Source organism: Zea mays, chromosome 4 (genome assembly GCF_902167145.1).
Source record: "Zea mays cultivar B73 chromosome 4, Zm-B73-REFERENCE-NAM-5.0, whole genome shotgun sequence".
Classification (NCBI taxonomy): Eukaryota; Viridiplantae; Streptophyta; class Magnoliopsida; order Poales; family Poaceae; genus Zea; species Zea mays.
In genome coordinates, this window is record NC_050099.1 from 150206752 (window position 1) to 150232831 (window position 26080).

Below are 26080 nucleotides of genomic sequence, written 5' to 3' on the forward strand. Positions count from 1 at the left end.
ATATATTTGTATATACAATTTTTTTTGTATATTATCCTAAATTATACGAGAGAGATAGTTATACACTACACTTATGCTATAGATGAGTAAGTAGAAGAGTGTGGGCAATAACTAATATGCAAGCAGTTATTAGGTGCAAGTGTACAAGCAGCTCTTTTGATCCATTGGATCTAGATCTAACCGTATGTGTAATCGTGGTTTGTTAGGGGCTTTTTTATAAACCTACATGAGGTGGTGGTGGGAGGATTTAAATGCTAAATATAGCATACGGTTAGATTTAGATCTAATGGACCAAAATAGCAGCTTGCACCCTTGTACATTATGGTTGCTTGCATATTAGTGGTTGCCAAGAGTGTGTTATAAGTTGTACATTACAAAAGTTGCATGTAAATCTATAGAATCAATTTCCATCTCTTACCCCATAAATTTGAGATAGACTTATATATAAACTTTGAAATGTTCTAGAATGTCACATTCTAAAATATAGTCTACACCATTAGTTATATTCCAATTCCTTAAAATGAAGGGAAACAAACAGGCCCTAGTAGTAGTGGATGAGTCAGTTTTCATTGACTCATTCTTGTTATCTCCTCAATAAGGCGTGCAACATCGTTCGGTTTAAAGAGTGAATTTTATTTATTTCATCGGATTTAGAGCCAACACATAACTCATCTATCTCTCTTACGACTAGACCCTCTACGCTCATCATTAATCCTCTCTCTGACCAAGTTCTTTTAGAGAAGCTCAAAAAAGCAATCATGCTCTCTGTAAAATATAAGTTTTTGCGATCATCCGATAAGTTAAGCTAGACGACTATCTCACCGGTAGCGCAATAGCCTCGATGCCCATCATCAAGGGAAAAGAAGACAATGGCAAGGAGACGAACATTCCTAATCTAGTCTTCTAGGTGTGGTCAACAATAGATCAATAGGTTGTAGCTCTTACTTTCATCTATGACCAAAGATGATCTGTCTTAGGTCATGATATGTCGAACTACTGCTAAACATGTAAGGTTGTACAAGGGAACTACACAGCATCAATAAGGGCACACTCCATCAATTCAAGGATTGCACTTTCTATTACCAAAAAGGAGACATCTCCATCACCAAATACATTAGCAAGATGCACTCCTTGTGTGACGAGCTAGCATCCACCAGCAAGCTAATCGACGATGACGAATTGATCTCCAACAACCCCATCGACCTCGACTACAAGTGCAACCTAGTCATCACCACACTTGCAAAGGATCATCTCACCATCAACGAGGTGTATTCACAACTAGTCAGCTTTGAGAAATGCATGGAACCCCCACATCAACTACCACACAAAAACTAATGTTGCTAGTCATGCGTGAGGATGCACACACGCAATAGAGGAAACACTCGAGAAGGTGATCGCGGTCCAAGAGTTCACAAGCAAAATGTTGGGTGTGTCCCAGAAGCGACAAACAATAGGAGAACAACCTTGATGCCAATTTTATAGCAAAAAGGGTCGTACTGCAACAGAATGTTGGTGTTGTTTTGATAAAAAAATATTCTAGATGATAGATATGTATGCATGGCTGCCACATCATATAGCATAGACTCTAATTGGTACACATATGCCATGGTTATGGATTACATCACAACCGAACTTGATAAACTAAGGGTGTGAGACAAGTATAAGGGCATGATCAAATCCACAATGCCATGGAGCAAGTATGAACATTAGTCACATTGATCATTCGGTTGTTAGTTGTAGTGTCAAGCTAAACATCATTTTTTATGTTTCTAAAGCAACACAAAATCTTATCTCTATTCATAAATTAGATTCTGATAGCTCAAGTTTCTTCGACTATATTATTATCAAGGATCGGGTCTGATTAGCGGAAGTGATTCAGTGGTATGCATCCTCTGCCCTTGAATTCGCTCAAACAGGTCTTTGCAGTCACTAAGCCATCCACAACACGATGGCACAACCATCTTGGTCACCCATTAATTCCTATAGCGGAAAAAGTTATCCATACCCTCAATTTATTGTGCTATAGAGAGTGCAATAATCATCGATACCTTCAATTTACCTTGCTCTAGTGATGCTTGTCAAAAAGGCAAAAATCATCAATTGCCTTTTTCCATCTCCAATAGTGTTTCAAGTCATCCTCTAGAACTTATGTATTCTAATGTTTGGGGGAATGCTCCCAAATCTGTATGAGGTAAGTAATACTATGTGCGCTTCAATGATGATTACAGTAAATTCGCATGGATTTATCCTTTGGAGTTCAAATTTGAAGTTTTTCATAAATTTGTCACAGTCCACACAGACTCAGGAGACGAATATCAAAAGCTTCATAGTTTTATTTCAGAAATTGGTATCATCCATCATGTTTCATGTCCATACGCTGCATCAATAAAATAGGTTAGCTTAAAGAAAGCATCACCATATAGATGAGGTTAGTCTTTCCCTCCTTGCACAAACCTCTATGCCTTTAAATTTTGGGATGGTGCTTCTCTTGTTGTTTACTTGACCAATGATACGCCATGCAAATTCGTCAATTATGAAAAAATGTTGAAACACTTGTTTAATCAAACATCTAATTATGTGTCTTTATGTGTCTTTGGATGCGATTGTTGGCCTAACCTTCGCCTATTCAATACTGAAACTCTAGTTTTGGTCCGCATATTGTGAATTCTTGGGATTCAATACTTTTCATAAAGGCTTCAAGTGCCTTGATCCTAGTTCTGGATTCTAGATGAGTCTATCTCATGAGACGTTACCTTACATAGGTTTGTTTTTCGTTTTGCCAAACTCCATCCCACGACCGGGTGGCGCCTCCAACAAAAAAGCTGCCTTCTTCCACCTCACCTAGTAAATCCTAGAGTTTACATGATCATATGACTAATTGTTCAACTAATCCCGTTGATAATTTTGGTGCGAGTATTGATAGTTTTCAGGAAGAAATAACAACGAAAAATGATAGAGATTTTGCAGCGCTCAATCATTTGCAATTGCAAGATGGAGCAGCGCCCTCCCTAGGGTCGATGTCACCAACATCTTCGTAGGAAAATTCTGAATAAATCCATCGAGAACATAGTGCAAGACTATATGAAGTCGCATGTACACACGCACATGTACATGTCCATGAATGAACAATCTAGATTAAGCACTGGAGAGGAGGATTACGCTACAATATCTTCAAATGGGAAGAACAAATGTGTCCTTCCACACAATTTTAGTATAACATCTGTAAGCTAAAATTCTACACAAATATATGTTTTACTTATTTAAATATACCATGCTCGCTTGCATCTCGTTATTGTGTCATCCAATAAATAAAATCGGCTTCATTGTTGTGTTTGATTGCTATATCTACAAGAATGTTTCTACCGTGTTCCAACAATTTGGATTATATATCACTACCGGAATCCGGCTCTTTGCCGAGTGCTCGACGCTTTGCCGAGTGCTTTCTATCGGGCACTCAGCAAAGAAGTCTTTGCTTAGTGCCGCACTCGGTAAAGTTCCACTCTCGGTAACGACTGCGTTTACCGAGAGCAGGACTCTTGGCACCGGAAGACACTCGGCAAAGACATCTTTGCTGAGTGCCAAACACTCGGCGAAAATCGGTGCTCGCACTACCAGAATCGAAGGCTTTGTCGAGTGCTTCAGGCACTCGGCAAAGCCTGAAAAACACACGGCAAATACTTTGCCGAGTGTGACACTCGGTAAAGAGAGCTCGACGAACAGTACATCGGCAATGGCTTCTTTGCCGAGTACTTTTTATCGAGCACTCGACAAAGACTTTGTCGAGTGCCAGTCGGTACTCGGCAAAGAAAAGCAGCCGTCACGACGCCTGGTGAAAGAGACGGGGCCTTTGCCAAGTGTTCTACTAGCCTGCACTCGGCAAAGGGTCTGCCAACGGGGCCCTTTGTCATCTTCTTTGTCGAGTGCTCTAGGAGTCACTCGGCAAAGCTTGCTTCTTTACCGAGTGTCAGGGCCACAACACTCGGCAAAGAAGCTTTACCGTGCCTAGGCGTTGCTTCTCTGCCGAGTGTTATGGCCCTAACACTCGGCAAAGAGGTCCTTTGCCGAGTGTAACACTCGACAAAGTGACCAGTATACACCTTTTTATTTGTTTTTTCTATTCCATCCAAACAAACAAAAGATATCACATATACATCACAGATATCACATAATCATCACAGATATCACATATACATCACATATCTCACAAAGACCATAAATCAAACAAGTTCTCACAGCATTACCAACATGTTCGGACACAAACATAAGTACACACTCTCAAGAACATAAGTCTTAAGTATCTAACAAAGCATTACCAACACTAAGAACATAAGTATGAAGTCTCAAGTATCTCATAAGTCTCAACACTAAGAACATAAGTCTCATCGAGGTGGGCGGCTGGACTAGTGCGGCGATGGGCTGGGCGATCCATGAGGGTTGTTGGATGCCGCCCCAGATTGTCCCTGCAGAGAGAAGAGATTGCATGTGTTATACCAGATGCATTACCAACATCTAACTACAATCTTGATACTCATAGGAGTATGGAACAGATCAGGGTCAACTGTAGGGAACAATGGAGGTGGTGGAGCGAAACCCTATGCGGCGCCAAGGCTCTGCATGTACTGGAACATCTCCGCCATCCTCTACTGATCTGCCAGAGGGCCTCCCGCTTCGCCATCATCCTCACCTCCATCTCCTAACGTTCCCTCCTCTCTGTTTCTAGCTGGGTCTGTAATATTCCAAGCCAATGTTATAGTAACTCAAAGAGAAGGTATATAACACAAGGAATGACGAGTTATAGAAGCACTAACCTCGAGTTGCTGTATGCGATGATGTGAGCTGTCCTGCCGAGGTCATATGGCTGGACTCAAGCTCGTGCTCCTTGCTTGCACCTGAGACAGAGTGGGAGTGGACGACGAGTCGATTGCCCCGTCGGCAATCCAGTACCACCCATGTCTCTTGCCTCCTCCGACCCTCATGAGGACATCAGGGTCGATCTGCTCGGTCCTCGAATCGTATTCTGGGCCATGGACCTCCTATGCCATGGCGGTGTAGTCATGAAGGCGGCTGTAGACGGTGGATTTGATGTACGCCTTAGGCCCGTCCTCCGGGTTGTAGGTGACATCAGACGTCGCCTTGCCCTTATGGGCCATAGCATAGGTTGAGAAGATGGAGCAACGCTGGCCACCATGTTACGCCGACTGCAAGAAAACCAACAAGATAGTTAGAAATAATATCTAATCGAGTGTTATATACCTAAATAAAAAAGAGGGTGTACCCATGCTTCTGCATATTGGCCTAGGCTGCGACTGCCTTGGTGGTGGGAGGGACCTTGCATCATCAGACGTTGTTCCCGGCTAGCGTTGTGTGCCTCGTCCCACTCAGGCGAGCACCACCTATCCACAATCTGCTCCCAGCACAGAGGATGTGCAACACACCAATATGAAATCATCTACAAAGTAAACACGTACACTGCATATCAGAAGATAAAATTAAGGAAAAATTAAAGTGATGTATATTAAAGTGTTGTATTTACCTGCAGGTACCCCTGGTCAACGACATGGTTCGGGCTTGCTGCTTGGTCACATTCTCCCCAAGGACGGAGCCGTGGTAGCTGAAGATGGCCTGGATTCGTGCCTCATAGTGCATGTCCACGACGAGCTTCTTACAACTCGTGGTGGCCACCACATCCGCCTAGCCTCGTATCCAACCTCGCATATGAAGAAATCCTGCATAAAAAACGATGCATTCATACATTATTTCAAGAATGTGCAACAAATGCGACATATTTTACATTATAGTAAGACTTACCCACAGCTCTTGCTTCACCCGCTCTGTCTTGTTATTGAATTCCCTGCCCTCTCGGTTGTAAAGACAAAAACCTGTGTAAAAAATAATAACAGATAAATAAATATGTAGTAAAACATTGAATTTTCGAGTGTGCCTTTAATCAGACCATACATTTAAAAGAGTTATTTGTTTGTGCGCATGAACTAAATTGAATCTTGGTGAAAGGTATGTGTTAAGTTCCTTCAAACTAAATGGTTGATGAATATTTATTTTTGAAGAAACCTACAATTTTATCACATAGTCAAAATACTATTTCCTATAAAGAGTAATATATAGTTCATATTTGAAGCATGGCCTAATAAGTTAACAAAGTAATTAATAAATACAATTTAAATATTAGCATCCCATGTTGGACCTCTGTTTGTGCATTTAAGTTTGAAGTTTGAATTTGAATAACAAGTTGAAAACTAAAATACAAAAGAAAATAGATTCCCTCGAGCCGAAGTCCGAGTCTTCTGCAATATAAAAAAGGGGAGGGCACCGCGACCACCCCATCCAATCGATACTCGTTGACCACCTCGGGCGAAGCCATGCGCCCCAACCAAGAAATCGCCAAAGAGGGCGTGATGGGTGATGCCATCGCATTGATTCTCGGATTCACGTCAGCGGTGAGCTCTCGGGGATCGACTTGGAACTTCACCAGACCAGTAGGGCAACGCTCGAAGCCGTGCCAAGTCAGGAGGAGGGCGAGGTAAAGCAGAATTCTTCACCGGACTTGGGGTGGGCCGCTCTGCCGCACCGTGCTGTGGGTAGGGCTCCACTCGCTGCCATACACCGTAAGAAGACCTCTGTTGAGTTTGCTTTTGTCTCTACTATGAGTAGCGCTAGGGAATCAAAGTCTGAACGTTTGTGCGCAAGGATGATGAACTCCGACGATGTCTCCTCCGTGGCTAGGGTCGCTCCGTCGATAGGGTGGGCGACTGATTAGGTGGGGGGGAAACAATTGGCATCGGACGTTGATCTCGTTACGTGTGGGCGAGATTATAAGTAGGATAACGATTCACCCAGTTAATTCCCAGTCGTCCGATCTAGATCGGAGGTGTGTGGATAGGTTGGCCTTAATTAGTTTTGGACCCTTAGATCTTGATCTGATGTCCATGCTTGCATTCCGGTTCGGGCGCGGCTGATTTGATCTATGCGGTCGGATCATGATCGAACGACTCAGCCCGTCCGATACCCCCTTCGGTGAGTAATTTTTATAAAGAGCCACTGCCCTTTTGTTATATGAACCCGCATTCCATTGCAACAGTGGACTGAGTCTAGGAAAATTTTACACGCTAGACCCTGCGTTTTCCAGTATTTGACGCGCAGTCCAGACATTTAATAAAATCGAGTAATTAATTTGGAAAATGATTTTTAATACAAAAATAATTCCATAAACTTGTATAATTCATATTTAATTCATTTTAACTCCAAATTGATTCATTCCAATGGCATTAATTTTGTTTTAATATTGTTTATCATCTAGTAACCTTATTTTAGTATCAAACATATGGAAAATTATAACCAATTCATTTTAACTCCGATTTGATCCATTCGAATTGTGTTAGCCTCATAGAAATATTTACTACGCAGTAGCAACATTAATTATACGATATCCTGTACTTTTATAATTAGGTAACTAATTTGATTATTCTATGTTTACTGAGTTAGCTTTTCTAATATTAATATAGGATTCTGATCTTGTAGTAATAATTTGACTAAAATATGATCTTTAATCAAATAATAACTTAGATTAAAGTTGAGTTAATTATTTATAGGATATTCTCATGTGGTGTATGCTAATCAATTTACAACATGATTTAATGTTTGAATCACATAGATCTTTCATAAATCATAACTTTATAACCGTAACTCTGATTTTAGTGATTCTCGAACCTGCGATCTCGTTACGACGCGTAGAATATTCTTACGCAGTTTGATCTTATGTTTGGTGTGATTTTAATTTTCCCTATACCATTTTTGTTTGTATTGCTACGACTAGCGCGAGGTCATGAGTCATATGAAGAGCAAGTTGGTACCTGGAATCTCAAGTCCCAGGCAAGTTGTGCCCTTGATCACTTCTTTTTACCCAATAATGTTCTTATTAATCATAATGATCTGCATAGATTAATTTTGATGGGACCCAATAGGTTACCCTAGTTTGACTATATTTATATCTTGTTTACCACTGATTTTTTGGGTAGTACCTGCGATTGCTTTATGTGGTTTTGGGTATAGAGATACATATTATTCATGATCATACTTTTATTATCAGTTTGTTATTTACCACTGAATTTTAGGGCAGTACCTGCTATAAGATCATTATGTTATTTGGAATATGGAGCGACCACCCGGGAAAATAGTGCTACCACAAGGGTGGTATGGAACGCCCTTGGCTGACTAATTAGGAAAGCTAGTGGAGGACTACCTTACCCGAAAGGGGCAAGGGCAGTAGGGGAGTGGTCAGTGTAGGGAGGCCCTTGGGTTGATTTTGCTGTGATGGCGGTCAAGCGAGGGGTCCCTGCATTGGAGCTTCCTAGAAACTATAGCGGGTTTTCTGAAGCTAGTGAAACTTTGTAAAGGCCTCATAGTGTTACCCTACCACGCCTCCTTGGTAGAGGTGTATGGGTGTGGCCTTCCGTTGGCAGATGGGTAACATGACTTGTGGGTAAAGATGCGCAACCTCTATAGAGTGTAAAACTGGTATACTAGCCATGCTCACGGTCATGAGCACCTCAGACCCTCACATGATTAATTATGGAACTAAATTCAATTTGTCATATGCATTGCATCGCAGGTGTTGTTATTAAATTTCGAACTATTACTTAATTGGGTTGGTATTTACTTATACTTAGTAATTGCTAATAAAATTTTGACCAACTTTAAAAGCAATGCTCAGCTTCAACCATCCTCTTTGGTAAGCCTTACACCTCACGTGAGCTCCCACCTTCGGCGAGTTCATAAACATTATTCCCCACAACTTGTTGAGCGATGAACGTATGTGAGCTCACTCTTGCTGTCTCACACCCCCCACAGGTCAAGAACTGGTACCGTAGGATGTGGCGCATGGAGGATGTTGTGACGAGTTCGTGAGAGGTCTAGGCCATCGCCTCCCAGTCAACTTTGGGGTTGCTGGATCGTGGTCTCCTTATGATGTAATTATTTATTTATTTTGTACAAAACTTGTAAGGCCCAAAATCTGTATAAGAAAAAAATTAATAATAGTAAAATAAATATATGAAGAAATAAAATTGTAAATTCAGATATCTCAAATTATACTTGAGAGATGAAAATTGAGAATAGAATTTTGAAAGACAAGAATTATTTTAGGAAAGAAGTAATAGAAAAGTTTGCATTCAACTAAACGATTATGCATTACATTAAATGGTGCACCATAAGCTTTTATTTACATGAACATTTAATTTTGAAGTAACCTTTGATTCTTATCCCACATTCAAAATAATATCCTTCTAAAAAGAAAGAAAACAATATGTGTGGGTTCACATTTCAAACATCTACCAAGCAAATAAATTAATTAAAATAAATATACATCTATTGCATCATAATTGATTTTGAGTATGTATTAAAAAATTGAGTTCCTAAAACTTATCTTAGATTTGAATTTTAAATTTGTAAATCAAAAGGGGATAGAAAATAGAGAAAGAAAAGGGAAGAAAATACTATACACAAAATATATATATAAATGAATTAAATTTTGGTTCATACTGTCATTAGAATATAGATATTTAACCAAGTATGAACTCTAAAGATATGAATTCAAGTTTGAAACATAACTTTGGAAAGAGAAAAGAAAAATGAAAAAAGAAAAGAAAATAAGAAAAACATCACTTGGGTCGATTTACCCCACTCTGGCCCAACACCACACTAACCCCGCGTGGCCCACTCTCGCTTTCTCTCCAGACGTGGCCGGCCTCATCTCTTCCTGTGGCCGCGTTCTGACAGCCCGGCCCTACCGGACACTGCTTTCCCTTGCTCGCTCACGGGCTGCGCTGGTGGGACCGCTTCTCAGCTGCTCAGCGCGCCCCGCCAGGTCAAAGACGGGTGGGCCCTGGTGTTAGCTTCGTCTCCATTGGAGCAAACCTCTGCATCCCTTGCTGGTCCGCTCGAAGTTGCAACTGAATCCTTATCCACCGCCGGGAACCGCGGATCTAGGCCCCGCGCACGCCCGGGCTCTCCCCGCCCCTATAAACTGACCGCGGCCCCCTCCTCTCATCTGTCTGTGCCAAAGTCGAGTGCATCACGTGTCCTGAGAGATGAAGAGAGAGAGAGAATAGACGTCGTAGCTGTCGATCTCGCCCCGCACCATGTCTTGGGGTTCAGCTTGCGATCAGGGAGCATCACTGTGTAGAAGGGGGAAGGGTCGGCCGAAGACATGGCTTCATGGTCAGGGGGCGACTTATTCACCAGCACAGGCGCTCCACCGCAGTCATGCCTCGCACCAGGGACCAACAACGCCGCACAGTCTCCTCCGTCGCATTGAGCCCCGGTAAAGTGCACCTCGCGTAAATTTGTTTCCTTGGCTATGTTTTGTAGTACTCGGTGATGGATTTTGGTCACCGGGCGTTGGTATGTGTGTCCTTGCCGGTGCGCGCCGTCGTGAAGCGCGTGGGCGCTGCCGCGCGTGTATACTAGTGGAAGAAGACGATGTCGTGGCCACAAGATCTGAAATGGACGACCCTGATTAGATCCGAGGATAACCCTTCGTCATATTAAATCCAAACCACCAGTCTGGGATCTAGCGGATCTGGTTGGGTCTGGGAGATGGGGGCATTTTGGCCGTTGGATCTAGATCCAAGGCTCTGTGTTATGCACCGAATCGATGTAATGAGCTTCTAATCTGGTGCGTGGGTGATGGATCGGATGGTCCTGGTCGAAGTGTACCCCTTTGGCACTGCAACTTTTCTAAAGAGCCCCTGCTCTATATAGTAATCAACCCGCAGTTCTTATCTAGTGAAGAAACATCACGGTTTGGACCAGAAATTTACAGATTAGACCTTGACCGTTTGCAAAATTGTGTCCCTAGTCCAAAACTAATAGAATATTCATAATTTAAATCAGAAAAATGATTTTCTTTGTATAAATAAATCTATAGACTTGATTAATCCATATTTAATATATTTTAACTCCGATTTGATCCATTCAAGTTGCGTTAGTCTCGTATGAGTATTTACTACGCGGTAACAACACTTATTATACCATGTCTCATTCTTTTATAATTAGGTTTTTATTTAACTTATGTTGGTTAGTCTTGTTAATCTACTTACCATTATAATCTACTAAAATATGATCTATGGTCAATTTATAATTTAGATTAAAGTTGAATTAATTACTACTTTAGGTTATCTTTTCTCTGGAATTATAAAATAAAACATAGTTTTAGTCATTTAATCACATCATAATTTGATGATCGTAACCCCGATTTTAGTGGTTCTGGTTCCCGCGATCTCCTAGCAACTCGTAGATTATTATTATACAGTTATTATTATGTTTGGTGTGATGTTAATTTTGTCTATACCATGTTTGTTTGTATTGCTACGACTAGCAGTGAGGTCATGAGGATCTGAAGAATCACCCTGGTAACTGGAATCTCAAGTGCCAGGCAAGTTGTGCCCTTGATCACATTTACTTACCCAATAATATTCTTTTTTATCACTATTCAATGCATAGGTTTAATTTTCATGGGACCCAATAGGTCACCCTAGCCTGTTTATCCTGTTTACCTTGTTTACCCCTGATTCACTTGGGTTGTTATGCTATTGCATTATATGGTTTTGGGTTAATATTTCATTATATCCATGTTCCAATTATTCTGTTATGTTATTTATGTTCACGTCAAGATCATTAATGTTAATTGGAACATGGAGCTTAACTTGAGAAACATGTGCCACCACAAGGGTGGAATGGGATGCCCTTGGCTGACTAATTAGAAAAGCTAGTGGAAGACTACCTTACCTGAAAGGGGCAAGGGCAGTAGGGGAGTTTCATGCAAGGAGGTTCTCGGGTTAATTTTGCTGTGATGGCGGTCAGACGAGGGATTCTTGCAAGTGCTCTTCCCATAAACTGTAGCGGGTTTTCGAAAGCTAGTGGAACTTTGTAAAGGCCTCGTAGTGGATCCCTAGCCATTCACCTCGGTAGTGTCTAAGGGTCTAGCTAACCCTGGCGACATGGGATACACGACTTGTGGGTACAGGGTACAACCTCTGCAGTGTGTAAAACTGGTATACTAGCCGAGCTCACGGTCAAGAGCAGCTCAGGACTCTCGCATGATTAATTTATGGAACCTAAATTCAATTTGTCATTTGCATTGCATGGGATTTATTATTAATTTTATTCTATTATTATTTATTAAGGTTTAGTATTTACTTACATCTAGTAATTGCTAAAAAAATTGACCAATTTGTTAAAAGCAATGCTCAGCTTTAACCGCTATTGTTGATTAGCCTTACACATCACATGAACTCCCACCTTTGGTGAGTTCATGCCACATTATTCCCCACAACTTGTTGAGTGATGAACATGTGTGAGATCACCCTTGCTGTCTCACACCCCCCACAGGAGAAGAACAGGTGGTTCAAGAGGAGTCATACTACGAGGAGTGCAATTCGATCTAGGTGGCGTCTCCCAGTTGACTTTTGGCGCCAAGGATGGATTTAGTTCGATCTATATTTATCTTTTATTTTGTAAGACTTCCACTATGTAATAAATACTCTGATTATATTATGACATTTATCTCTATACACTCTGTTATTATATATGTTGTCGTCTTTGGCGCATGTATGAGATGCACCCGGCTTTGTTTCTTAAAGCCCGGGTGTTACAAAACTCCTATTATATAGTAAAGATGTGACATTCATTTCTGTACCATGATTCATCATATGTGTGAGACTTAGTCCCAGCACACCTAGTGATTATTTCGCGCCCGAGTCTTGGTGCCCCCGAAACCCGGGTGTGACAGAAGTGGTATCAGAGCGATGTTGACTGTAGGATGAAACATAGATAGAACTAGACATCCATTATCTACTTACCTTTGCTACTCTGATTTTTTTCTAAACTTTTCTTAATGTTTTCTCATCTATTTCCGCTTTTCTCTAATTATTCTTACCTTTTTCCTTCTGAAGACAAATGGGGATTTCACACTTTGAAATCCTATACCTAATGTGACCTTTAGGAATAGGAGACCTACACTTAGGAACAAAATTAAAACTATTTTTGTTAATATTTGTATACTTGAATGTTTGTTCTTGTGATACATGTCTGATTTGGATTTTTGATTGAGTGTGATGAGTTGTGGAGTAATGTCCACAATTACATCTGCATATACATATAGGCATAAATATAAATAAATTCATAAGATAACTAAACAACCTAGAATATCCTCCATTATAGTGTATCTATTTAAAATAGATCCCTCTTAACTTAAAGGATTCTATCTTATCCTAATAGGTTCATCTTATGTTAAGAAAAAAATATCTTATCCTCATAAATTGTTTATAAGATAAACTAGACCAACTAAGAATACCCCTACTAGAATATATCAAGCCTAATAGATCCATCTTATCTTAAAAGAATCTCCCTTATCTTAATAGATTCACCTTATCTTGAAAGATTCCTCTTATCCTAACCACCTTACTTATCTCATCCTAATGTAACAACCGGGATCTAATCCAAAATAATGAGATCTTATCTAGTCTAATCTAGTCACACAAATATAACCTAGATCTAATCTAGTGTGATAGATTAATCTAAAATGACGAAGGCTAACCTCAGGTTGAGCTAATCTAATATAAGTTGCTTAACAAGAAGGACAATACGGATGAAATAAATGAGACTCTACTCCTATAAAATATGTTTTAATTTAATTCACTCTGCACTAAATTAAGAACGACAGACCAACTCGGCCTCATGCAACTACTACCTTACCCATGAGATGGTTGCATAACCCCTCTGTTTTAACCTGACAGAGATTCACACCTAATTCACTGAGACCTAAATTGGTGTCTTAGACCAACTCATCCGTGAAACCACGACCTAGCCTATGTTATAAGTTGCCCAACCCATTTATCCCAAAAGCAAAGTAAAATTTTGTTTAATCTACCTACCCCATATACCCACAATTATTATCCCAACTTAGATAATGGCACCTAACACCACAACCGATGGTCCCTAAATCAGACCCAAGAAGAAGGTGTCACACCAGGGTTTCGGGGCACCAAGACCCGGGCGCGAACATAATCACCAGGTGTGGTGGGACCAAGTCTCACACATATGATGAATCATGGCATAGGATCGAATGTCACATCTTTACTATATAATAGTAGTTCTATACAAAATAAATAAGTACATTATAAGGAGACAACAGTCCAGCAACTCAAAGTTGACTGGGAGACGACGACCTAGACCTCTCACGAACACATCACATCATCCTCCAAGCGCCTCATCCTGCGGTACCTGTTCTTGACCTGTGGGGGGGTGTGAGACAGCAAGAGTGAGCTCACATACGTTCATCACTCAACAAGTTGTGGGGAATAATGTGCATGAACTCGCCAAAGGTGGGAGCTCATGTGAAGTGTAAGGCTTACCAAATAAGATGGTTAGACTTGAGCATTGCTTTTAAAGTTGGTCAAAATTTTATTAGCAGTTACTAAGTATAAGTAAATACCAAACCCAATTAAGTAGTAGAACAAAAATAACAACATCACCTGCGATGCAATGCATATGACAAATTGAATTTAGTTCCATAAATTAATCATGTGAGTGTCCGAGCTTCTCATGACCGTGAGCACGGTTAGTATACCAGTTTTACACTCTGCAAAGGTTGCGCATCTTTACCCACAAGTCATGTTACCCATCTACCAAGAGACGACCAATCCCATACACCTCTACCAAGAAGGCGAGGCAGGGTAACACTACGGGGCCTTTACAAAGTTCCACTAGCTTCAGAAAACCCGCTACAGTTTATAGGAAGCTCTAGTGTAGGAATCCCTCGCCTGACCGTCATCGCAGCAAAATCAACCAAGGACCTCCCTACACTGACCACTCCCCACTGCCCTTGCCCCTTTCGGGTAAGGTAGTCATCCAGTAGCTTTCCTAGTTAATCAGCCAATGGCGTCCCATTAAACCCTTGTGGTAGCATTGTTTTCCCGAGTGGTTCTCCATGTTCCCATTAACATAATGATCTTATCATGAACAGTAAATAATGAACAAATAATAAAAAGTGTAATCATGAGTAATGAATATCTCTATACCGAAAACCACATAAAGCAATAGCATGTACTACCCAAAAAGTTTAGTGGTAATCAAGGTATAAAGATAGTCAAATCTAGGGTAACCTATTGGGTCCCATCAAAATTAACCTATGCAGATCATTATGATTAATAAGAACATGACTGGGTAAAAGGAAGTGATCAAGGGCACAACTTGCCTGGGACTTGAGATTCCAGGTACCAACTTGCTCTTCAGGTGACTCGTGTCCTCACTACTAAACGTAGCAATACAAACAAACATGGTATGGAAAAAATTAACATCACACCAAACATAAGAATAAACTGTGTAATAATAATCTACGCGCTGCTATGAGATCGTGGGTTCGAGAACCACTAAAATCAGAGCTACGGTTATCGAGCTATGATTTTTCGAAGATCCATGTGGTTAAATATAGAATAGACTAAGTGCAACATTTTAACCCATAATTCATGACAAGACAAAGTTACTAGATGATAATAAATATTATTGTGAGACTCATGCAACTAGAATGGATCAAAACGGAGTTACGGTTATTTAGTTATGAATTTCTGAAATTATTTAGCACCTAGAATAGATTAATTCAATTGAGCAATTTTAATTCAAGTTTCATGGTTAAACAAAGGTACTAGGTGATAAACAATATTAATACAAAATTATAGAAACTAGAATGGGTCAATTCGGAGTTAGAATGAATTAAATACTGATTAAACAAGTTTATGGATTTATTTTTAAACTAAAAACCTATTTTCTTTATTAAATTCTGAATTCCTAGGGGTTCTGGACTGGGCACAATATTTCTTAATAGATCAAGGGCCTAAATCACAATTTGCCTAAGACTCAGTTTTCCCACAGTGTGGATTGCGGGTTTCTTTGAAAGAAACCCAAGGGCTTATTTGTAACTTTGCCGCGACCGAAGGGTTACCTTTAAGTCTCAGCCGTTGGATTAGATCTGGACGAATCGGATTGTGAGGATGAAGGGGAACAACCCGAGCCACACATCAATAGATCCATGGTCCGGATCGGGTTGGCACAAAGCAGTACACAGGTTTTAATCTGCACCGCCCATGTCGATCAAACGGCTGAGAGATCATCTTCCATCCTGGCCGACAGAGCGGTGGCGCCCGAGCGACGGTGGTGGCGGGTTCGCCGGAGCCACACACAAATGCGCAACAGAGCGTAGTTTGCCTATCCAACTAGTGAAACGCAGGGAGGGGGTTATGGTGGTCACGCAGAGGGGAAACTTACCGACGGCGGCGAAGCAGGGACACCCGGCCATGGCGCGGTGCGGATCCCCAACTCCGGCGAGGAATCGCCAGTTGCCCCGCGTACAATACGTGCCCAGCGAGTCACCATACTCCCTCCCGGATCACTACGAGTCTTCACAGTCACCAGTTCATCCCCGACCGACTGTGCAAACGAAAAACGGCCGGTGGCGGTGCTTTGGTTTCGCCCACGAGCCACGGCTGCTCCTCCTTCGTACCACGGCGAGCACCCATGGCGATATGGTTTGGGTTCTAGGGGTCGCGGCCATAGATTTTATAGTCCGGCGGCGCGGATAACAACAAGCGACAGCCTGACCTAAGATCCCGGTGGAAGTCGCGAGTCCCACGGATGCTGTTGCGCGGCGACGGAGCTCGGTGTGCCCAACAGAAAAGCGGATAGGGAGGGAGAAGAGGTTTCTGACGTCTAGACCCCACGCGACAGGGACCCGATGTATAGACAGGTCGCGCACGAGAGAAACAGACGCGCAGGGCCCGCGTGTCTGCGCCAGGAAGAGAAAATCCAGGGCACGGCGCGCGACGATGTGGCTGCGGAGTGGAGGCTGACGAAGCGGACCCGGTCGTCAGTGGTTCAGGCACGAGTGTGCGAGCTGAGGTACAATGGGTCGGCCGAGGCAGATTGGGCCCAAAGTGCAGGCTAGAGTTTCTTTTTTTCCTTTTTATCCTTTCTTTCCAAATTTGAAAATTTTATTTCAAATTCAAATCTTGTTTTAGCTTTCCAAATATATCCGATAAAATCCTAATATGATGGTAACATTACTTATTTATTTATTTACTTATTTATAATATTTTTATTTTCTTTATATTGTATATCCTTTTCCCCCTCTTCTCTTTTCTTTTTTCCACTCCTATTTCTAGATTCTACTTTTCAAACTTAATTTGTCTCAAAATTTTGAGTACTATTGCAAAAATACAATAATTACAGCATGATATGCATATTTCCATATTTAATTATTTGTTATTTGACCAACATAATTCCTTTAGTTGAATATGCACAAAGAAAAGAAGATCAAGAAATCCCCAAAACTCTAGCATATAAGTTTATTTATTATTTATCCTATTATTTTCTCTTATACCAATTTTGGGCATTACAAATCCTACCCCTCTTAGCAGAAATCTCGTCCTCGAGATTTGTAAGAAAAGGGATACAATAAGTTTGGTCTAGAATTTTAGTTTCTCATTTGGTTTTTTTTGAATCAAAGTTTTGTTTAAAGTTTTTTTATATGGACATGTATGTCTAGCCATTTAATATGTCAGATGAGGTACGATTATGGCAAGTATAGGTTGTGGCAAGGAAGAGTATAATAAGGAAAGACTTCATCCTGAACTGTGGATCTTGATTCATCTGGTGATCTCGCTTGATCCTTGAAGACTTGAGTTGTTGCTTATCCTTTCTTCATGAGGTTGATCATCTTCGGTCTCCAATCTCGGTGTCTCCATCTGAGCAAGGGGGGATATAGTTAAGATAGCTGGGGTCTATGGGTAGGACATTTTTTCAATAGGTTCACATAGGTGGATTATGTAACCTATTGGGAGTGTATGGCTGAGTTGATCTATGGTACTAACTTAGGCTTAAGTGAATTAGGAGTATGGTTTTATCCTTTGTATCAGCATTAAGTAACTCACACTAGATTAGATCATATTAGATTAGCTCAGATCTAGATTAGATTGGATATGATTAGATTAGAATAGTTTATATCACATTAATTTGGATTAGATCATGGTTGTTATTCTAGAGTGGGATAAATATGCTAATTAGGGCAAGATGAATCCATAAAGATAAGGTAGAATCTTTTGAGGTCAGTTAGATCTATTAGGATGAGATAAAATCTTTTCAAGATAAGATGAATCTACTAAGGTAATAGAGTATCTTTTAAGATAAGATGGATCAATGAGGATAGATATATTTTAATGAGGGATAATCTAGTTTATCTAGTTATCTTATGATATTTATTTATTTATATTTATACTATATATATGCAGATGTAATTGTGGACATTACTCCACAACTCATCACACCCAATCAAAGATCCAAATCAGACAAGTATCATAAGAACAAACATTCAAGTTCATTGATATCTATATAAAAGAAAATTAATTTTGTTTTTGTTCCTAAAAGTAGGTCTCCTATTCCTAAAGGTCACTTTAATCACAGGATTTCAAAGTGTGAAATCCAAGTTTGTCTTTAGAAGGAAAAAGGTAAGAGTAATCAGAGTAAAGCGGAAATAGATGAGAAAAGATTAAGAAAAGTTTAGAAAAGATTAAGAGTAGCAAAGGTAAGTAGACAATGGTTGTCCAGTTCTATCTAGGTTTTGTCCTACAGTCAACATTCCTCTGATACCACTTCTGTCACACCCGGGTTTCGGGGCACCAAGACCCGGGCGCGAACATAATCACCAGGTGTGCTGGGACCAAGTCTCACACATATGATGAATCATGACACATGATCGAATGTCACATCTTTACTATATAATAGGAGTTCTATACAAAATAAATAATTACATTATAAGGAGACAACGGTCCAGCAACCCAAAGTTGACTGGGAGACGACGACCTAGACCTCTCACGAACACATCACAGCATCCTCCAAGCGCCTCATCCTGTGGTACCTGTTCTTGACCTGTGGGGGGTGTGAGACAGCAAGAGTGAGCTCACATACGTTCATCGCTCAACAAGTTGTGGGGAATAATGTGCATGAACTCGCCAAAGGTGGGAGCTCATGTGAAGTGTAAGGCTTACCAAAGAAGATGGTTAGAGCTGAGCATTGCTTTTAAAGTTGGTCTAAATTTTATTAGCAGTTACTAAGTATAAGTAAATACCAAACCCAATTAAGTAGTAGAACAAAAATAACAACATCACCTGCGATGCAATGCATATGACAAATTGAATTTAGTTCCATAAATTAATCATGTGAGTGTCCGAGCTGCTCATGACCGTGAGCACGGCTAGTATACCAGTTTTACACTCTGCAGAGGTTGCACATCTTTACCCACAAGTCATGTTACCCATCTGCCAAGAGACGGCCAATCCCATACACCTCTACCGAGGAGGCGAGGCAGGGTAACACTACCAGGCCTTTAGAAAGTTCCACTAGCTTCAGAAAACCCGCTACAGTTTATAGGAAGCTCTAGTGCAGGAATCCCTCGCCTGACCGCCATCGCAGCAAAATCAACCAAGGACCTCCCTACACTGACCACTCCCCACTGCCCTTGCCCCTTTCGGGTAAGGTATTCATCCACTAGCTTTCCTAGTTAATCATATCAGCCAAGGGCGTCCCATTAAACCCTTGTGGTAGCACTGTTTTCCCGGGTGGTTCTCCATGTTCCCATTAACATAATGATCTTATCATGAACAGTAAATAATGAACAGATAATAAAAAAGTGTAATCATGAGTAATGAATATCTCTATACCCAAAACCACATAAGGCAATATCATGTACTACCCAAAAAGATTAGTGGTAATCAAGGTATAAAGATAGTCAAATCTAGGGTAACCTATTGGGTCCCATCAAAATTAACCTATGCACATCATTATGATTAATAAGAACATGACTGGGTAAAAGGAAGTGATGAAGGGCACAACTTGCCTAGGACTTGAGATTCCAGGTACCAACTTGCTCTTCAGGCGACTCGTGTCCTCACTTCTAAACGTAGCAATACAAACAAACATGGTATGGACAAAATTAACATCACACCAAACATAAGAATAAACTGCGTAATAATAATATGCACGCTGCTACGAGATCGTGGGTTCGAGAACCACTAAAATCAGAGGTACGGTTATCGAGTTATGATTTTTCGAAGATCCACGTGGTTAAATATAGAATAGACTAAGTGCAACATTTTAACCCATAATTCATGACAAAACAAAGTTACCAGATGATAATAAATATTATTGTGAGACTCATGCAACTAGAATGGATCAAAACGGAGTTACGGTTATTTAGTTATGAATTTCTGAAATTATTTAGCACCTAGAATAGATTAATTCAATTGAGCAATTTTAATTCAAGTTTCATGGTTAAACAAAGGTACTAGGTGATAAACAATATTAATACAAAATTATATAAACTGGAATGGGTCAATTCAGAGTTAGAATGAATTAAATACTGATTAAACAAGTTTATGGATTTATTTTTAAAGTAAAAACCTATTTTCTTTATTAAATTCTGAATTCCTAGGGATTCTAGACTGGGCACATTATTTCTTAAGAGATCAGGGGCCTAAATCACAATTTGCCTTAGACTCAGTTTTCCCACAGTGTGGACTGCGGGTTTCTTTGAAAGAAACCCAAGGGCTTATTTGTAACTTTGCCGCGGCCGAAGGGTTACCTTTAAGTCTCAGCCGTTGGATTAGATCTGGACGAATCGGATTGTGAGGATGAAGGGGAACAACCCGAGCCACACATCAATAGATCCATGGTCCGGATCGGGTTGGCACAAAGCAGTACACAGGTTTTAATCTGCACCGCCCATGCCGATCAAACGGCTGAGAGATCATCTTCCATCCTGGCCGACAGAGCGACGGCGCCTGAGCGACGGTGGTGGTGGGTTCGCCGGAGCCACAACCAAATGCGCACCAGAGCGTAGTTTGCCTATCCAACTAGTGAAACGCAGGGAGGGGGTTATGGTGGTCACGCAGAGGGGAAACTTACCGACGGCGGCGAAGCAGGGACACCCGGCCATGGCGCGGTGCGGATCCCCAACTCCGGCGAGGAATCGCCAGTTGCCTCGCATACAATACGTGCCCAGCGAGTCACCATACTGTGACACCCCAGGTGTCAGTTTCGTGTTACGTCGGGAGATTTATCCTAATCTCGGACGCTCAGTGACAATTTCTATTTCTTGCCCGCGTGTGTCTCTGATTATCCAGACTATTCATTCACATTTCACCGAATTTAGAGTTATTCAGTCTCACAAAAGGCCGAATTTGGAGCCTGTTAAAACTTTTGTTTCTCGGCATGAATGCGAACTCGATAATCATTCTCAATTTATCAAACTCGTCTAAAGCTCATTTAATCAAACGCTCGACAGCTGCTAGTCGAGCTGTGTCTGACTCCGATTTCTCGATGTTCGATCTATGTCCAAAAATTAATCCGACTCCGTACTCTCAAATGGAATGCTCAATATGTCGTCCTCTAATCAATTTTATCCGACTCGGCCAAATATCTCATGTCCGAACCGAATTCAAAACCCCGTATCGACAGCGATTTTTAAATATCACGATTCGCCTTCTTCGACTAAAAATCCAAAGCCGATCAAATCTCAGGACGATTTATTTTCAAATCACGTGTAGGGAATTATTTTCCGAGCGAATTCAAATCAGACTCTCGGCCAAGTTAATCGCCCGATCTTCCGAAATCTATTCGCTCTATTCTCCGTAGAAACAAATTCTGCTTGAGCATTTTATTCCAGAAATAATTTAGCGCGGCCCGTTTGAGTGTTTTGGGCCAGCCCAACCCAGCCCATTTGGAACCCTAACCCTAGGGCTCATCTATAAATACAAACCCCTCTCCCTTGCACTTGGCTATTTTTCACTCCCACCCCTAGCCGCCACTTTCATTTCTCCCTGGCTGCTTCCTCCCACGAGCAGCAGCAAGCGCCCTTCTTCCTCCCTGCTCCACGGCAACAGCCACCAGCGCACAGGAGTCCCATGGCCGCCAGCCTTCCCCTGCGGCGAGCTCCTTCCTCCAAGCTGGACGCCAGCCGAGCTCCCCTTCCGGTCGCCGTTTCTCCCTGCGAGCTCTTTGCTCCTCCCATGGCGAACGTCCTCTGGGCAAGCCCCTGCTCCATGGTCGGCGCCCAGCAGCTCGGATCCATGGCTCAAGCCCGAGCTCCCTGCGTCTCCCTCCTCGCTCCCCTCCCCATGGCCGCCTCCCTCTGCCCCTGCCATTTTCCATAGGAGCCGAGCTCCTTCTACCTGCAGCAGGCGCCCCCTACTCTTCCCTGTCTGCGACCAGGGAGCTTCAGCTAGCGTGAAACTTCACTTGCGCACGGCGGCCAACACCCTCTCCATGGGCGCCAACAGCTTGGATGTCGAACCCCTTCTTCCACCTCTGCCCGAAGCCCTGCACAGCGCCCCTCTCCGCTCGGTCAGCAGCCGTGGCGTCCAAGTTCCCTGTGCCCACCTCTTCGATCCAAAAACAGCAGCCCTGCGCAGAGCCCCTCTCCCAAGAACAACACCCTTGTCACCTTCCTAGGACAACCCCTTCCCTTGCTCCTTTCCAATGTGTGCAAGGTGCTCGACGAAATGTGCAGCAGCCCCGACGGCTCCGCGCGCTGCCGGCTTGCTGTTTTGTTGCGCAGTGAGCAGCACGCCGTGATGCCCATCAGTGGTTCGCTGTTTTTGCGCAGCCGCGTCGTCGTCGTTGTTCACCCCGGTGAGGCCACATCAATCCTTGTTCGATTCCGCATCGGTATTATTTTCCTATGATTAATTGTGTGTGTGTGTGTGTGCTGTTTTATTTGTGTTTGGTGGAGAAGAGGAACCCCGTGTTTTGCGTGGAGAAGAAGGCAAGCCGCTCGACGCTCGTCGATGTTCGAAGCGATGCACAAATCGGATTCACCGTCGTTCTTGCAAACGCCGATTGGGTTTGTTTATGGTGAGTCGATGCATGTCGCTCTCGATTGACTCGATAAATGAATTATATAGATGTGATTTAAATGTTTCGGCGGTAGATCGTAGTATGGTTGTGTTCATGATTTCGAGTTAGAGATTAGTGGTTGTCGATTCGTATAAATTGGTCGATGTGGTGCGTGTTTAAAAATTGTATTGGTATGGATTGAAGTTTGTGGCGAAAGAAAAAGAGGTAGAAAAGAACTCGGATGTTTTTACGTTTCGATAGGAAGATGTGCGATGTGTTGTTTGATGCGAATGATAGGTTTTACTATTTTAAACGGTTAGTCGGCAGACTCGATCAGTAAAGCTAAAGTGGATTATGCGATTAAGATGAGGTGACAACATGTCGTAGTAGTCGTCGCCTTCTTTATGTTTTCCAGTCGGATAAATACCATAGGCAATTAATTGTTGATACCCAAAGATTGTTAGAAACAAGTAGTCGTGCTCTACCTATTGCGTCAAAGGAAATATGGTGTGTTGATTAATTGGGAGCTAAGTGACCTAATATAGAAAAGTAGTTAAGAAAACTAATCGAATTACTTTTAGCTATATTTTAAGTTAAGATGTCTAAAATGGTGAAACTAGTTTTGTTGGTCTCGTGGTGTTATGATTGAGAAAAATATGAACTTGTGTATGAATTACTATTTTTTTTCATGCTGTGTTAGCCAACTCTTGTTAAATAGAGGAGTTCAATCGCGTTAAGTAATTGTTATATGTAGGTGTTTCCAGTACTTCAAGTGGTTGCAAGTTAATTAATAGACTCTCTATGTGACGCTAGATGTCTGGGTAGAATTCTGAAATTTATGGTGCCCAAATTGTCGAGTTAGAGGTTTAATTCGATCAATGCTGATTAAGTGGTTGAAAATAACTAGTAAAGAAGTTGTAGATGTAAAGCTGGAAACTAGTATGCATATGTTCTCGTATGATGTTGTGGTACCTTGATGACATTAAAATGATCATGTGTTACGAGAGGTAAAGAGTTTAGAATTAACTTATCGTCACATGCTAATTTACATTATTAAAGTGTCTCTTTCATGGTAACCAACTTACATAATATAAGCATGTGATAGTTGTGTTTGATAACCAAATCATTGCAATTTGGAAATGAGAATTTGTAGTAACTGTCCCTGATTGTGCTTGATGATTGAATTAAGTGTTCTTGTGCTTGCAAGCTGAAAAATTCTTGCATGTATAGTTTTGGTTGTGCAATTAAGCTAGTAATACAAAATTACAAGGATAAAAATTAGTGAGTCTACTTGTTAGTCCTCAGTTGATTATTTTAACTCTAACAAATGGTAAAGTGTTAGAATAATTCAAGTCTCTAGAGCAAGACAATTCTTGAATTATATAGAAGCTGAAATGTATTGATTGCTGTTTTGGGCTGCACGCGCTGTTTCTGTCGTGTTGTATGTTTGAGGAACTAAATCATGTTTTCTGTAGAAAAGTCATATAGAAGAGATGTAAATAACCTTATTATCTTGCTTGTACTAAAATTTGACAGCCATAAACCTGATCGTTTAGGAGTTGTGCTTTTCACAAGCCCAGCACCTGAATCTGTCGAATTTCTGAACAGATTTCAGAAATTGCAATGGTTTCTTAGGTTAATGTTGAAATTATTTATTGGTGGTCACAAGAAAGTTGTAGATAACTCTATTATCTTGCTTGTGTTAAAATTTCATAACCACAGGCCTGATAGTTTAAGAGTTATGAATTTTACAAACTGCTTGCTGTGTTCTGTCCACCGTCAGAACAGATTTCGAAAACTGTGTTGTTTGACTTAGTTAAACATTGAATCACTTCTTGGTGATTATAAAAGTTATGAGGTTCTTTTGCTGAGTTTTCCAAAAAGTCTTAGATCACTCTTTTTGGTGGTCTGAAGCTTAAGTTATGAATGTTTCAAATATGAAGACTGAATCTGTCCAGTTCTGGACAACAAAGTATTTTAGTGATGTTTATCCTTAGTTAAATATTAAATAAACTTGAGATGTTTATAAATGATATGTAGACAATTTTATTACCTTTCCAGAAAGTCTAAGATCACTTTGTTTGGATGTCTGAATCTTTAGTTATGAATTTTTAAAGTCACAAATCTGAATCTGTCCAAATCTGGACAGCGCTGCTGTGTTAACACGTTGTGACCTTGCTAAGTGTTTAATCATGCTGTGATGACAATATCAAAGTTGTAAAAAACTTTTCAAGCTTTCTATAAAGTCCTAGTTTGCTATTTTTGGATTAATAATTAAAGAGATATGATCAAAACAGTAGCTGTTGTGTTGCTGTCCCAAAAATCTGTAAGTGCGCATTTGATTGTTTAGTTCGCCGGTTGGCTAAAAATGCTTAGTTAGCACTTAGCGGACATAGACTTGTAATGGCTAAACTTAGGTTGACATGTGTTCCATGATTAATGTGCTTGCTTGATGTAGTTGAGTGTGGATAAGAGTTCCGTAGTTATTAATATCTATGTCGTATTCAAACTTACGTTGTCTTGGTTGGACTTGTGTGGTCGATGATGCTTTTGTCTGATAAATAGAAGAACTAAGGAAAAGCCATAGCAAGTTAAATAAATGCGTATACTTGTGATATCATAGTTGTGTTGTGTAAATATACAAAACGTGGTTGTCTTGTTAATGGTGTTAATGATGAACATTGATAACATATGAATAGCTAGCGCTTGCGTATAGTCGTTGCAGTGTCTTACTAATTAGTGTTTAGTTCGCTACCATGTATTGTATATCTTGTGATATTTTTCACCATATTCATCCATATGCATCTTGCATCTCATTTAGGACCGAGAGATGCCGATCGAGCAACTGACGTGGTGCCAACCACAAGATGCAATTGGTGGACGACCCCAAAGAAGGATGGACATAACCAGTGGATGCTCGCCAAGCAAGTGCCCCCCAGCAAACACTACCTAAGTGTTAAATTAAAGGCAAGCCCCGGTTTTATGCATAACCGTTATATATGCTATTTTACTGCACTTAATGTTTGTAGGCTTGTACTGTGCACTTAAGTGTAGGAGTTGCCTGAAACCCTAGTTGCATGAACTCAGGATTTCTTTTTGAGATGGATACTAGTATGCTAGGTCG

General features: G+C 41.1%; 1 non-coding gene across 1 annotated transcript; it reads left to right on the top strand.

Moving 5' to 3' along the window:
• The first annotated feature begins 1161 nt into the window (after positions 1 to 1161).
• Positions 1162 to 1294, top strand: LOC111591424 (small nucleolar RNA Z247). Its single transcript, XR_004858058.1, has one exon. It is a non-coding gene; the product is annotated as a small nucleolar RNA Z247 (small nucleolar RNA).
• The last annotated feature ends 24786 nt before the right edge of the window (positions 1295 to 26080 follow it).